The sequence below is a fragment of the Phasianus colchicus genome, chromosome 2 (genome assembly GCF_987193195.1).
Source record: "Phasianus colchicus chromosome 2, bPhaCol1.hap1.1, whole genome shotgun sequence".
Taxonomy (NCBI): Eukaryota; Metazoa; Chordata; class Aves; order Galliformes; family Phasianidae; genus Phasianus; species Phasianus colchicus.
The window spans coordinates 97,655,858-97,668,088 of record NC_143437.1 but is presented as its reverse complement, the minus strand read 5'-3'; the positions used below and the strand labels follow the sequence as shown (position 1 = coordinate 97,668,088).

General features: G+C 39.3%; 1 long non-coding RNA gene across 1 annotated transcript; it reads right to left on the bottom strand.

Annotated features, from left to right (window-relative positions):
• Positions 1-10,419: 10,419 nt before the first annotated feature.
• Positions 10,420-12,131, bottom strand: LOC116240466 (uncharacterized). Its single transcript, XR_004169306.2, has 2 exons — positions 12,036-12,131; positions 10,420-10,676 (listed from the first exon to the last, which is right to left on the bottom strand). It is a non-coding gene; the product is annotated as an uncharacterized LOC116240466 (long non-coding RNA).
• Between the last annotated feature and the right edge of the window lie 100 nt (positions 12,132-12,231).

The window sequence follows — 12,231 nt, the reverse complement described above, 5'->3', positions numbered from 1 at the left end:
CTTGCCCTTGCGGTTGGGGGTGAGATGTTAACTAATTAATTGTAATTAGTAATAACTTCCAAACTCGAGAAGGAATGAACCTTCCTAAAAGAAGAGTGCGGCCGTTGTATGCGGATGCCGGGTGCGTTGCATGTGCCGGAGCCGCAGCGGGCGTGTTTGGTTTCTCTTTTTGTCAATGAAGAAATTGCTTTTTTTTTTTCTTCTTTTTTTTTTTTTTTTTTTTTTTTTTTTTTCCTCCGGGCAGCGTGGGGATGTACGTCCTTAGAGCAGCTGCAGCTGCAGCCGGGTGGAAGGGGTGTTCCCTTCAAAACAACGACAGGAACAAAATAAAAATAATAATTAAAAAAAAAAAATGATAAAATGAAGAGTAAGAAGAAGACAGGGAGGTGTGGGAAGCAATGCTCTGCCCCATGGCCACTGCCTTGTAGGGCAGAGGAGCCCTTTTGCAGGAAAATGAGGAAGGGCAGGCTGTGTCTTGGCTCCCTTGCTCCCAACATCAGGATAGGGAATAGGAAAAGAGAGATATGGGGATATCACCAGATATGGTGAAGTCACCATCCCTGGAGGTGTTCAATAAATGTGGAGCTGTGGCACCGAGGGGCGTAGTTTAGTGGGTATTGGTAGTTGGACTAAATGATTTTAGTGGTCTTTTCTAACCTTAATGGTTATGTGCTTTAGATTATCACTCAGAGGGTAGTGTTACCAGGTTGCCCAAGGAGGCTGTGGATGCCCCATCCCTGGAGGCATTCATGGCTAGGCTGGATGTGGTTCTTGGCAGCCTGGTCTGGTGGTTGGCGACCCTGCACATAGCAGGGGAAAGTAGGTGATCATTATGGACCTTTTCAACCCAGGCCATTATGTGATTCTGTGTTGCTGGTGAATCAAGGGAGCCTGCTAATAATGAAAAGGCCTTGGTGGCGAAGTTACTCAGAGGATAACTTTGGGACAAAGAAATGCCTCTGAGCAGGACTGCAGAGAGGCTGTAGGGATTTCCCCACAGTGGACTGGTCTTGGCAGGGAAGGCACAGACAGGGATGTAATGAGGGTAGTTCTCATGGCATCACACTCACCTCATCACTCCTCCTCCGTATAAGGGGCTCTCCGTGCTGTGTTAGGTAGTTGTAAAAGGAACACTACTGAGAAAGGATTGTTGTAGTGCTGAATTAACCTTGGAATGGGGCAGATGAGCCTCAGACAGCAGATATTACTGAGATTTGGTCTTGGTGAATGTCCCTTAGGCAGTGGAGAAGGACACAGAACCAGTGATCTGCAGCACTCTCTAGGATGACTTGCAGACCCAATCTTTGCTATCTGCCTCAAAATGAAGAGGTGTTTCCCCCCATTCTTCAGTTGTTCCCTTTACCTCTGAATTCCCTGTAACTCTCCAATACCATTTTTAGAAATGGGATGAGCAGTGCCGGATACTGAATCATTGCAAATAAGGACAAGCCATAAAGTTATGCAATTTGTTCTCCAGTCTCACATCCTGTGATCCAAATCAAACATTCTTTTCTTAGTAGATGGCTTTTTACACAATTTCTCCCTTCCTCCCCACCCCCCCCCACCTCATACTCCTTCTGACTTTGACAAAACATGAGAGATCTAAGCTCTTGCACCAATCTCTGTTCTTTCAGCCAGTGTTTTCTGTTTCACTTGCTTAGTTTCCCAGCACTAGCTGGAGCCACAAGCCCTAACAGATCTGGAGAGGATTCTCAGAGCCTCCAAACCTAGCAGGAGAAATGAGTGAAAGGAGATGGATGAAGAAATGTAGATTACTCTAAGACTCCTGTTGGAAATTCATGATTTTTAATGGAATCTGAAGCAGTGATTCATAGTGGAAGGGGATACATTTGCTGTAAATGTAACTATTCAGTTTTGGAAGGAAGAAGTTTCACATTTCAATTTCTGAAATTACTCCTGCTCTTCTATGCCTCTTAGAGTAGTAATGACACATGTCTATCCACGAGGTCAATTTGGCTTTTCCAGTATAATTTAAAAAATTATACTTTCATTTCTTTGATATCTTTCCTCAAACCTAAAACTTCATAAACATTACTTCTATTCTCAGATATGTCCGTGAAAATATTAGCATTTCAATCTGATGTTAAAGGAACAAGCTCTGAATGAACAGTGTATGCCTTATTGAGACATTAGGTGAATATAATCCTGTCTGTTTTTACCAATGTAATAATTTGTATCAGTTAGCTGAAATTGTAGGACAAAATCAGCATATAATATTTGAGATATGAAAAGGAGTCAAGTCCTAAAAGTCAGATCAAAGTCTGTAGACCAGCTCAGCAATAAAGTTTTGTCTATCTATCTGCTGCCTGCCTTGCATAACTTTGGTGCTTGTATAGAAGGCATTAACCAGAAGTGATGTTTGACTTGAAAACACATTGGCCAGAATTCTGGATTAAAAGGGTGCCATGGGCTGATCCAATATCTTATTCGTAGTACTTGGAAATTCCTGTTTGAAATTGTTGATAGTGACAAACATTGTTCAATATATTTTCTCATTCAATTAAACGAGAGACTTTTTTTTCTGAACATGAAATATAAAACATGGCGTCTCAATCACTGATACTGAAGAGCTAACCAGTTGAATGGAATGTGACGAAATGATCGTGATATCCTCATGATCTTTTTGAAGATAGCACTATCTGTCAGAATGCTTGTTGCCTCCTTGCCATCAAATGAGCTGGGGAAGATTCCTTTTGAGATTGTTTACTGGATGACTTTTCATCTCTGGACTTCATTGTGCTGACCTACCTTGTCTGGAAGTCGTCACCTAGAGAGAGAATGCTATTAGAAGTTTCTTTATCTTTTAAATGTATTCTGCAATTTTATTTATTTATTTATCTATCTATCTATCTATTTATTTATTTATTTTTAATGATCATGTCCATTATTGAAGTGCTGAATTCATTCTCTGGAATGGCTCTTCCTGAAGGAAATGCAATTCAGTGTCAGGAACCTTTTTTTTCCTTTTCCTACTTTTTTTGGAGTCCAAGGTGCGTCTATGAAGGAGGCCTTCCATTTTTATGTTATAGAAAGTGTGAACCAATCCTCTTTTCTGTACCCAAGGCTTATCTTTGGGTAAACAGCAACAGCAGATGTTTACTGTGTCAGAAACTAAGAAAAAAATTTAAGTGAAAAGATATCGAATTGTGTTATAAACATTAACCATGTGGAAGGGTTACAAAAAAAGGTATCTTTTTTGTAACTTGTAACTCTGACTTTCAATGTGTTTTATCTTTTAGCATCTGCTTTTGCGTATATGGACACTGTGTGGACAGGAGCCAACCCTTCCCCCCAAGCTGACAGCAGTCTTTCTTCCATTGATGTCAATGAGCTTAGATCAGAGCACAAGTCTTGTGAGTGATCAAAGACAGTTCTACATAAAAAAAGACTTCCTTTTCCAGGTCAATCTGCTCCTTGTCCCTTTACAGAAAATATATTATCGGCATACAAACGCAAGCCAGAGAAAAAAGGATAATAATTTTTGAAGTGGTAAAATAAAGACCTTCATTTTATTTTTTGCTGATTTACAAAGTGCAGGGCTGAGCCTGTTGGGAGCATTAAACAACTATTAAGTGTTGAGAAATGTCATATTGAGAAGACAGTCTCATTCCAGCAGAATTAATCAAAATATCTAGCTCAAAATATGCTTGTGAGTACCTTCCCATCAGTTGTCAAGACTGAATCTCCTTGCCAATTTGAATATAATTTTCTATTTTCTGTAAGAAAAATTTTCATCGTTTGCTATGGAACTCTAGTGTGCTAGTAAGACACATTCAGCAAAATGGTAAATTTGGGACAGTAAGGGAACATGTCTTTCTTCCGTACATCAGAAAGGGTAATTCAAGTACACAGAGAGAAGCATCTGTTCTTCAAAAAGAGGTGTGAGGTGTGATTTTTGCATGTGGTATATGAGCTTTTTTTTTTTTTTTTTTTTTTTTTTGTCTGAATGAGCTATTAATGAGAGGGAACTCAACAAGAAACATAGCCATTTGCATGAACTGCACATGAGGGGTTTACATGCATGTTCAATAAGGGTAGAACAAAGCATGTTGGGATATATACCTGTGCATATTATCCATAGTCAGAATCAAGCCTTAGGCTAAATTCTTCACTCAGATAGTAATAAAATAAATCAAAATAAAGTGTTATCGAATAATACAGTGCAAGATTTACTACTAACTACAACGCAATTTAAAAAAAAAAAGACAACACTCTACAAACTAATTTACATACTGAAGCCATTAAATGAGGCAGAGGAGCAGGTCCAACATTTCTGCAAACTGCCTTTCTGTTATGTTGTACTGAAATTGTAAAGAAAAGAACTGTTAGCTGAAGTGTGAGGTTTGTTTCCATGTGCTTATTCAGCTGGGATCTAAGAACTGTCTCAATTGTTTGCAGGACAAATCTCTGCATATAGGAGGGTGTTCTGCCTGAGAGGGAAACCAGTTCTCGGGTGAAAAACAGCAGTCTTTGTTTCTGTGTGCAGATCCCAGTGACATGTTAGATTTTTCAGTGATACTATCACATAGCCAAGTTTCAGTGTGGCCATGACCACAGCAGCCTACCCAGTCCTGCTAGTTTGGAAAGCTCCATCACTATGTCGGATGTGTTACTGATGGGTCTCAGATAGCATGAGGAACAGCAAATCAGCTTTAGAAATCACAACACTGACTTCCAAATCAGGCTGTCAAGACTGTGGGTTGTTGGCTATCCTAATCAGACCTTACATCTCCCTGTTACCACTAGCTCTGATTATTCAGGGATGGCACCATTCCCAGAAGCTAAAAAGTGGTTCTGTTATGTATATCCATATTAATGTTATCCCTCACTAATTGAAATCAATCTCTGTGGTGGAATTCTCTTCTGAACAGTCTTTTTTTTTTTTTTTTTTTTCCCCACACACAGGATTTCCAGCCCCCTTTTAGCTGTGTGAAAGTACCTGTAGGAAGAGCACACACTCATCACGTGTAATAGTGGGAATGCTTTTATATTTCCTGCATTTTAAGTCATGCTATTATTATTGACAGAAAACAAACAAACAAAAAACTGATGGGTTAGTTTCTTTTAAATGGAGAACACATCCATGGCTGTAAAATCAAGAAAAGGAATGTTAAGTTTTCACATTCTGGGGAATCCCTTATATGCAAAAGGAGCTATGAAATATTACAACTATTCCTAACCTTTTGGAATTGAACAGATTCGGATGGACTCTGAGTTGCCCTTAACGTGTCCCTTCTTTTAGGGAGATACAATGCTCATTTGTTTCTTTAGAAATGAGTTGCCATGGGAAGTTATTTTCCAGACAAGTATACAACCTGAACATAGTTTCTTTTAGGCCACGTTTTGCTACCTTGTTTGCACTCATCAGCATGAAGCTGGTAGAGGCGTATGTGAGAAGAAAACCTGAAATCTGGATGTGTTTCTAGGAGATGTTCTCCTAAATTTCATTGCAATTTGCATTGCCAGCCTTTTGGACAGCACTGAAAAATGAGCAGGTTCACTAAACAGAGCTGAAATGTAACATCATCCCTATCATTCACAAAATACAAGAAACTTCCCTTAGCCAAGTTTGTATCCCATTCCTGTCACAAAACCATGACAATTCCTCATTCAGAAGGTTTTTATTTTATTTATTTTAAAATAGATGTTGATGCAGTTTGTACAGTTGCATTCACAGATGGTAAGGCTGTAAGCCATCTTATGACCAATTTTGACTCTTCATCATGGGTCATGAGCTCACCTACAACTGATTCCTACTTGAGCAAGAGCAGGGCTTAAGACTAGAAAAGGCATTTGATTCTATCACATTGTATTGTAAATGATTGCAGTTGTTACCTATCCTTAATGCAACTAAAATTATGTGCTTTCAGCTTTGTACTGGATTTCCTTGTATATATTTCCACCGGAGTGAAATGTCCCCTGTTAGACAATGCCTGTTCCACACAAAAGCACTTACAAACCATAATCAAGTTATTCTTTAGCTTTTACTGTGACATACTAAATCTAAATAGACTTACACTGTGGTTTTGCTCCATTTTACAACTTACTTTTTTTTTTTTTTTCATTCATATCCTCATGGTTCTTCTCAGAACTACCTCTAGTTTGCCAACATCCTTCTTAAGTTGCTGACATCAGTGCTGACATTATTCCAGTAGCTTTCACCAATGCCAAACACTGAAGTAATACAAGTTCTTGATTTCCCTTGATACCATCCTCTACACACAGAAAAAGATTAAACTGCTCTTTTTTGAAGCTCAGTTTCAGAGGGTGCTTGGGCTTAGCTAGATGTCTACCAGGACCCCCTGTTCATTTTTCAATTTCATTTTCCCAAAGAAGAACTCATCTCATGTAAAAGCCTGTGATTTTTGTTCCTAAATGGATACTTTACATTGGGTTATATGCAAGATGCATGCTCTCTCTTTGGCACCTCCTCTTCAAGCAGTGTCTAAAAGGCCTTCATCAAAAAATGCCCACCTCCAGATTGTGGTTTGTTGAAAAATATTATTTGCATTGGCATTACTTTCTCCTGCACTGCCAATAGCATTATTAATAAGCACAAAGCTGATAAGAAGCTCCAGCAGAACCCAGTCTCATATCCCCATGTTACATTGGCCTGAAGATTTAGAATTACCTTGTTTGAAAACAATTCAGTTTGCCATGTATGTTCATCATATTAGTTCTGATTTCTGACAGTCTCTTGTGATACTGAATGGTAAATGCACTCAAAATCAAAATATATTACCACAATTGCTTTTATCCACCAAATTTGTACTAGCATAAAAATAGCATATTAATTTGATAAGATCTTTCTTCCATTAATCTGTGTTGATTGCCATTAATTAAATTGCACTGTTTTAATACTTTATTAATTGACTTTCCTATCAGTAGCTCCATCACTCTGCCTGGAATAGACGTCAAACTGACAGGCCTATAATTACCTGGTTGTCCTATTTTGTCTGTAGAATTATCGGTAAAATACTTAACTTTCTTCCAGTCCTTCCTCAGAAATATGATGTTTTTATCCAGCTTGGGCTTCTTTCTTAATCGTGGCTTTTTGAGGATCTAGTGAAGTTTTTCTGAGTTGCTCTGACTAATTATTCACATTTTTGTTGGTTTAAATTTTCTTCTCCAGTCTGGCTGATACATCCCTTACTTGTTTTTAGCTTTGAGAAATGGATCTTTCGAGGCAAAAGCATAAATTTTGCTGGTTAGGACTTTAGCCTGCTTACATGTATAACATGTAAAATGCATTAAAAAGGCACATAAAACATAAAACCAAGTCATTACCACTTCCACCTAAGCAAACTTTAGATTTTGTGGTTAATATTTCCCTGTCAGGATGAGGTCTAATGCAGAAGTTTCCCATGCCAGATACAGCTCTTTTTGAGTCAGGAAGTTGTTTTGTGTATTTTTTCTTGAAAATCCAAGAATGCTTTAGTACTTGCATCATGAGACATCCCTTTGCTCTCCCTTCAGACTTATCTTGCCAAGATTGAAAATGCCATATATAGTGAAAGGCTTTTAAAAGGCTAATCTGGAAGGTCACCCTACACCCAGAGGTAGAGCTGGTTAGATGAGCCAGTTCTGGGTCATTTGGAATAAAGCCTTCATGGTATACAAGCAGCATTACCATGCTGCTGGCACTGAAAACTGAAGTCCATGGGAAAGCTAAAACCTGAGTAGTATTCCTTGAGTGCTGGCCTGACATATTAGTGAGAGAGAGTTACTGTCCATCACGCTTCTGGCTCATTGCTGTGTTTCTTCTGCCCAGGTGTGTCCTAGCTTTCAAAAGATAAGTATCGGTTCTGCCATAATTTGGGGGAAGGGGGAAAAATAAAAAAGAGAATGAGATCACTTCATTGTTTGTCTGCATCTGTGCTTTGGCTGCAGGTAGCAGAGGTCCCTTTCAGGTCCCATGAAGCATGAAGACTAGTAGCTCTGCAGGCACCAGCCTGTGCCTCTGTGTTTGCAGAGTGCTTCCTGTTTGGATTTCCATCAGCATTTTTTTTTTACCCTTCACTTGCTTAAGTGATGATTCAACTGGACAAAAGTTATGTATCTTTTGTCGTCTTCAAGGAGAGACATATAAAGATGTTAAAAACACAAGAATGGCTGTGCAAAGCCAGACCCATGGTCCATCTCACACAGTATTCTCTTTGTGGTGTGCAGCAACAGTAAGCATTCATGGGAGGGGATAACAGTGCAGTGCATGATACTCCCTCAAAGCAGTCTCTCAGGCCCCTTCCCTGGTGATTTTCTCACTGAACCAGCAGCAATGCCTTTCTGTTTGATATCCATCAGTGGCATTTTCTTCAGTGAACTCTTCTGATTTGCTTTTGAGCCCTCATACACTCTTAGCAACCACTGCATCCCGTGGCCAGGCATTCCATAACTTAATTGTATATATGAAGAAGTAACTCTTTGTTTGAACTTCTGTCATTCAAGCCTCCTAATTTCATTTGATACCCCCCTGTTACAGTGCCAGAGGAGGCAGCAAACAGTAATTCCGTACTTACTTCCTCTCTGCCATTCATGATTTTATAGACCCTATATTATATCCTCTTTCCCCAGCTGAAGAATCTCAGTCTTCTCAGTAATTCTTTTTATGAAAAAAAAAAAAAAAAAAAAATCTCATTTCACTGTTCCTTTTCTACTTCTATTATATATTTTGGGAATCCCACACAGTATTCAGGATGCAGCAGCATTATGGATTTATAGTGACACAGTTGGCCTCTAGATTGTTCTGTATTTGTTTCCAGCAGTTGTTGATGATGACTTGTTTTTCTCACCACTGCAAATTGTTCTGCTGAATGTGACAATCTGTGACTATGGCTGTGTGTCATGACTCCAAGATCTCTGTGTCCCCTCGGTGATTAAGACCAGATCGGAGCTCACTGATAGGTCAGTATTTATTCCCCCATGTGAACTGTTTTGTGTTTGTCAACATTGGTTTGCCTCTGCCATTTTATTACCCAATGCTTCCATAGCATAAGGCATCTCTACAACTCTTCAGAATCAGATTTTGTTCTTGTTACACCACATAAGCAAACATTGCAGACAATGTTATTTGTTCTCATTTTCTAATGGTTTCAAAAATAGCCTACAGTGTATGTGCTAGGTGTTCAGAAAGGGTAACAGCTGGCATCACAGGGTAATGCCAGAACCAACCACCAGGGCAGCATATGGATTCATCCTCTCAAAAGGAGAGAGAAGGGGCTCTGAAAAGAGAACTCCGTCTTCTTACTGGCCTTTTGGAACTTCAGAGATACCCTTGACTCCTTCACTTCTCTTCAAGAAAGTTGAAGTGTGTTAGTGAGGTACCTGAACTGAAATCAGAATCACCTTGGGCTTCATCAGTAGCCAACAATGGTGTTCATTGCAGGTAAGTCAAATTCTAGGTGTGCTAAAATGAAGTTCTCAGTCTCTTTTCATCAACCAGAAGAGAAAATTCTCCATTCTTAAGCATTCAACTGGGAAATTACAGCAAGATGGGATAGATCCAGACTTCAGTATGTAGGCTTTTTTTTTTTTTTTTTTTTTTTTTTTTTTTTTGGTGAATTGTAGACTGTGCAATTTTACAAGCACAGGGAAAGCAGAGTTATAAGGTATCACCTAGACTGGAACACTGACTATTTGAAGCATGTTATAGCTGATCTATAATTCACATGCTTATTTTGACAGGCCAGCTCTTGTTAGTTTTCAATGGGTGTGGGAGGAAATAGCAGTGCATAAAACTTGCACATTACTAATACCATTGCCATATAAAACAAATATTTGAATAGGAAGTTTCAAAAATGATTCAGTGCTCTAGCTACAGAATATCCTACAGGACTTTTTTTTTATAGTAACAGAATTAATGAAAAGCAAATCCTGTTTCTCTACCATGGGCATAGGGTGGTCCCAGTGCAGCAGAGCCAAAGTGATACTGTGTCTCAGGGATAGAAAAAGCAGCCTCTACAGATTGCTGGCCCCTTGGGTGAGCAAAGCTTGCTTTGAAAGGACTCCTTGAGCTCGGAGGTTGCTGTATGCTTTTTAAGTGACTGTACCAGATCGTGTGTGGGTGCAGCAGACAGGGGCTAAAAGCCCTGGGCTGCAATGCAGAAGCAATTGAAAAGCCTCTCTGTTGTCGCTGTTCCACTGACTGCAAAGAAAAACTTTCTTACCACCCCTACAGACTATTCTAACCACATCCTTTGAAGGTACTGAAGCTATTTAAGTCACTTAACTCAAAGTTTTCTCAGCATTAAGTCATAACTTTAAAGCTACAGGGTGAGGAGACAATTGTTACGTCAGTAACAACATTTCATGCAGATGCTTTCATAAGTGGAGGATTTCTAGGTACTAAAATGTGATATGACCACCAGACAGAGAAGCCAAAATATCACTTTGAAAATAATCTCCTTCATAACATAATTTTTTAGTTCACAGGGAACAATTTGCAGGAAGTTTGGTTCCAGATCTCCTATCAGAAGTGTGGTTCTTCCACTGCACAGTGCTGTTGGGTTGCACACAGAAGCAGCCTGCAAACAATTTGGAGCAGAAATATTGCCTGTCTTGTGCCTTATGTCTTGTGTCTTGTCTTGTATCTTGTGCATACTTTATCACAAAAATTCTTGGAAATTTCTCATTTTGCGTACTGGATCCCTATTGAACAACTAGAAAAAAAAAAAAAAAAGCACTTCATTAACTTCTGGAGAATTCACATTTCTTCTGATGCAACAGTGAAAGGGGATGTGTGCATCCATGAAGACACATTTTACTTATCTCTGGCAGCACTTTGACAACCTTCAGAACGTGCAATAACACAATGTTGTCTGATCTTCAACAATGTGATCAAGGACTTTTTATTATTATTATTATTTTTTTTCCAATTTTCAGTTACTTTTATAATGTTGATGAGTGTATAATAGTTTTTTGACTCTGGAAAATCCACCTCAGAGTGGGGAATCCCTTTTATCTTTCTGATATATGGAAAAGTCTGTGTCTCTAATCTGTGCTTTGTTCCTAGAATCATTTTTAGACTCAAATGCAGTATACTACTATTTTTTGCTTGCATCTATTTTAATGATCACATATATGTGATACTGCAGCAGGTGGAGTTATTTATACACATGGAAAAAGATGTTATATCTGTAAGTTGTTCAAGATCTTAAAATAACTTGTGTACTACAGGAATCCTTTCTGTTAACCTTAGAAAAGGGTGGCGGTCTGGGGAGGAAATGAACATAAAGTCATTTTATTTCTGTCTTGCAAGACATGAATGAATAACTGTTGTCATCTGATCTTCCAACGTTGATCCCATCTGCGACTTTTGAGCATTTTGCATTACTTGTTTCTCTAGCTTCCTCAGCTAAGATGGGTAAAGGAACATTAAGCAGAATGATGTCATTTTATGCATTCAAAATGTAATAGACTTGAGAAATATATATATTTTTTCCTCAATTTGTAGGTATGTGGAAATAAATGGAAATAATCCTAAAATAAAAGTAAAGTGCTGTCCCTTAAACTCAAAAGTTTCTAACATCGCTCAGTGATGATGCAACAGCCAGTAAGACTGAGCGAGTAGCCAAGTGTAATTCTGATCCCTGTGCTTTGCCAGGCTGTGACACTGGCACATTTCCAGAATAAGCCAATTTCAGAACTATGGAGCCTCCAAATATGATCTTCTGTCAGTCTCAGGGATTTCAGCTCCAGGAAAGGAAAGATTGATCCAGCAGATTATAATCACCACTGTACGAGACAGCGAAAGCAACGATCTTCCCTGTAGCGGAATGCCAGCTACTCTGGGACTCATCATCACCTTCAGCTGTGCTGGGAAGTCGTGGTGACTTAGCTCAGGTATCACTGTGTCTCATCATGCTCCTGTGATGCAAGCCACTGTTTTTTAATAGGTGCTACGGTGGCAACTCCCAACCCATGCTAAAACAACCAAATGCTTCAGAGTTTCCAGAATCATCCTCATTTCAGCCTTTTACTTCCCATAAAAAGAGAAATAAAGTGAAACTGAGGCTCACATTTCCTCTCCAGACACTCCTGATTTTTGGACTCTTTCTGTAGGACAGAGCAGCCATCCCTGGACCAGTTCCTGGGGGATGCTCTGCCCTCCCAGTGCCATTGTGAAGTAGCAGCTGTACACCTCCAGACTAGGTGCCATATCATGTCACAGTCACTGTGGTGCCATATCATGTCACAGTCACTGTGGATTCACAG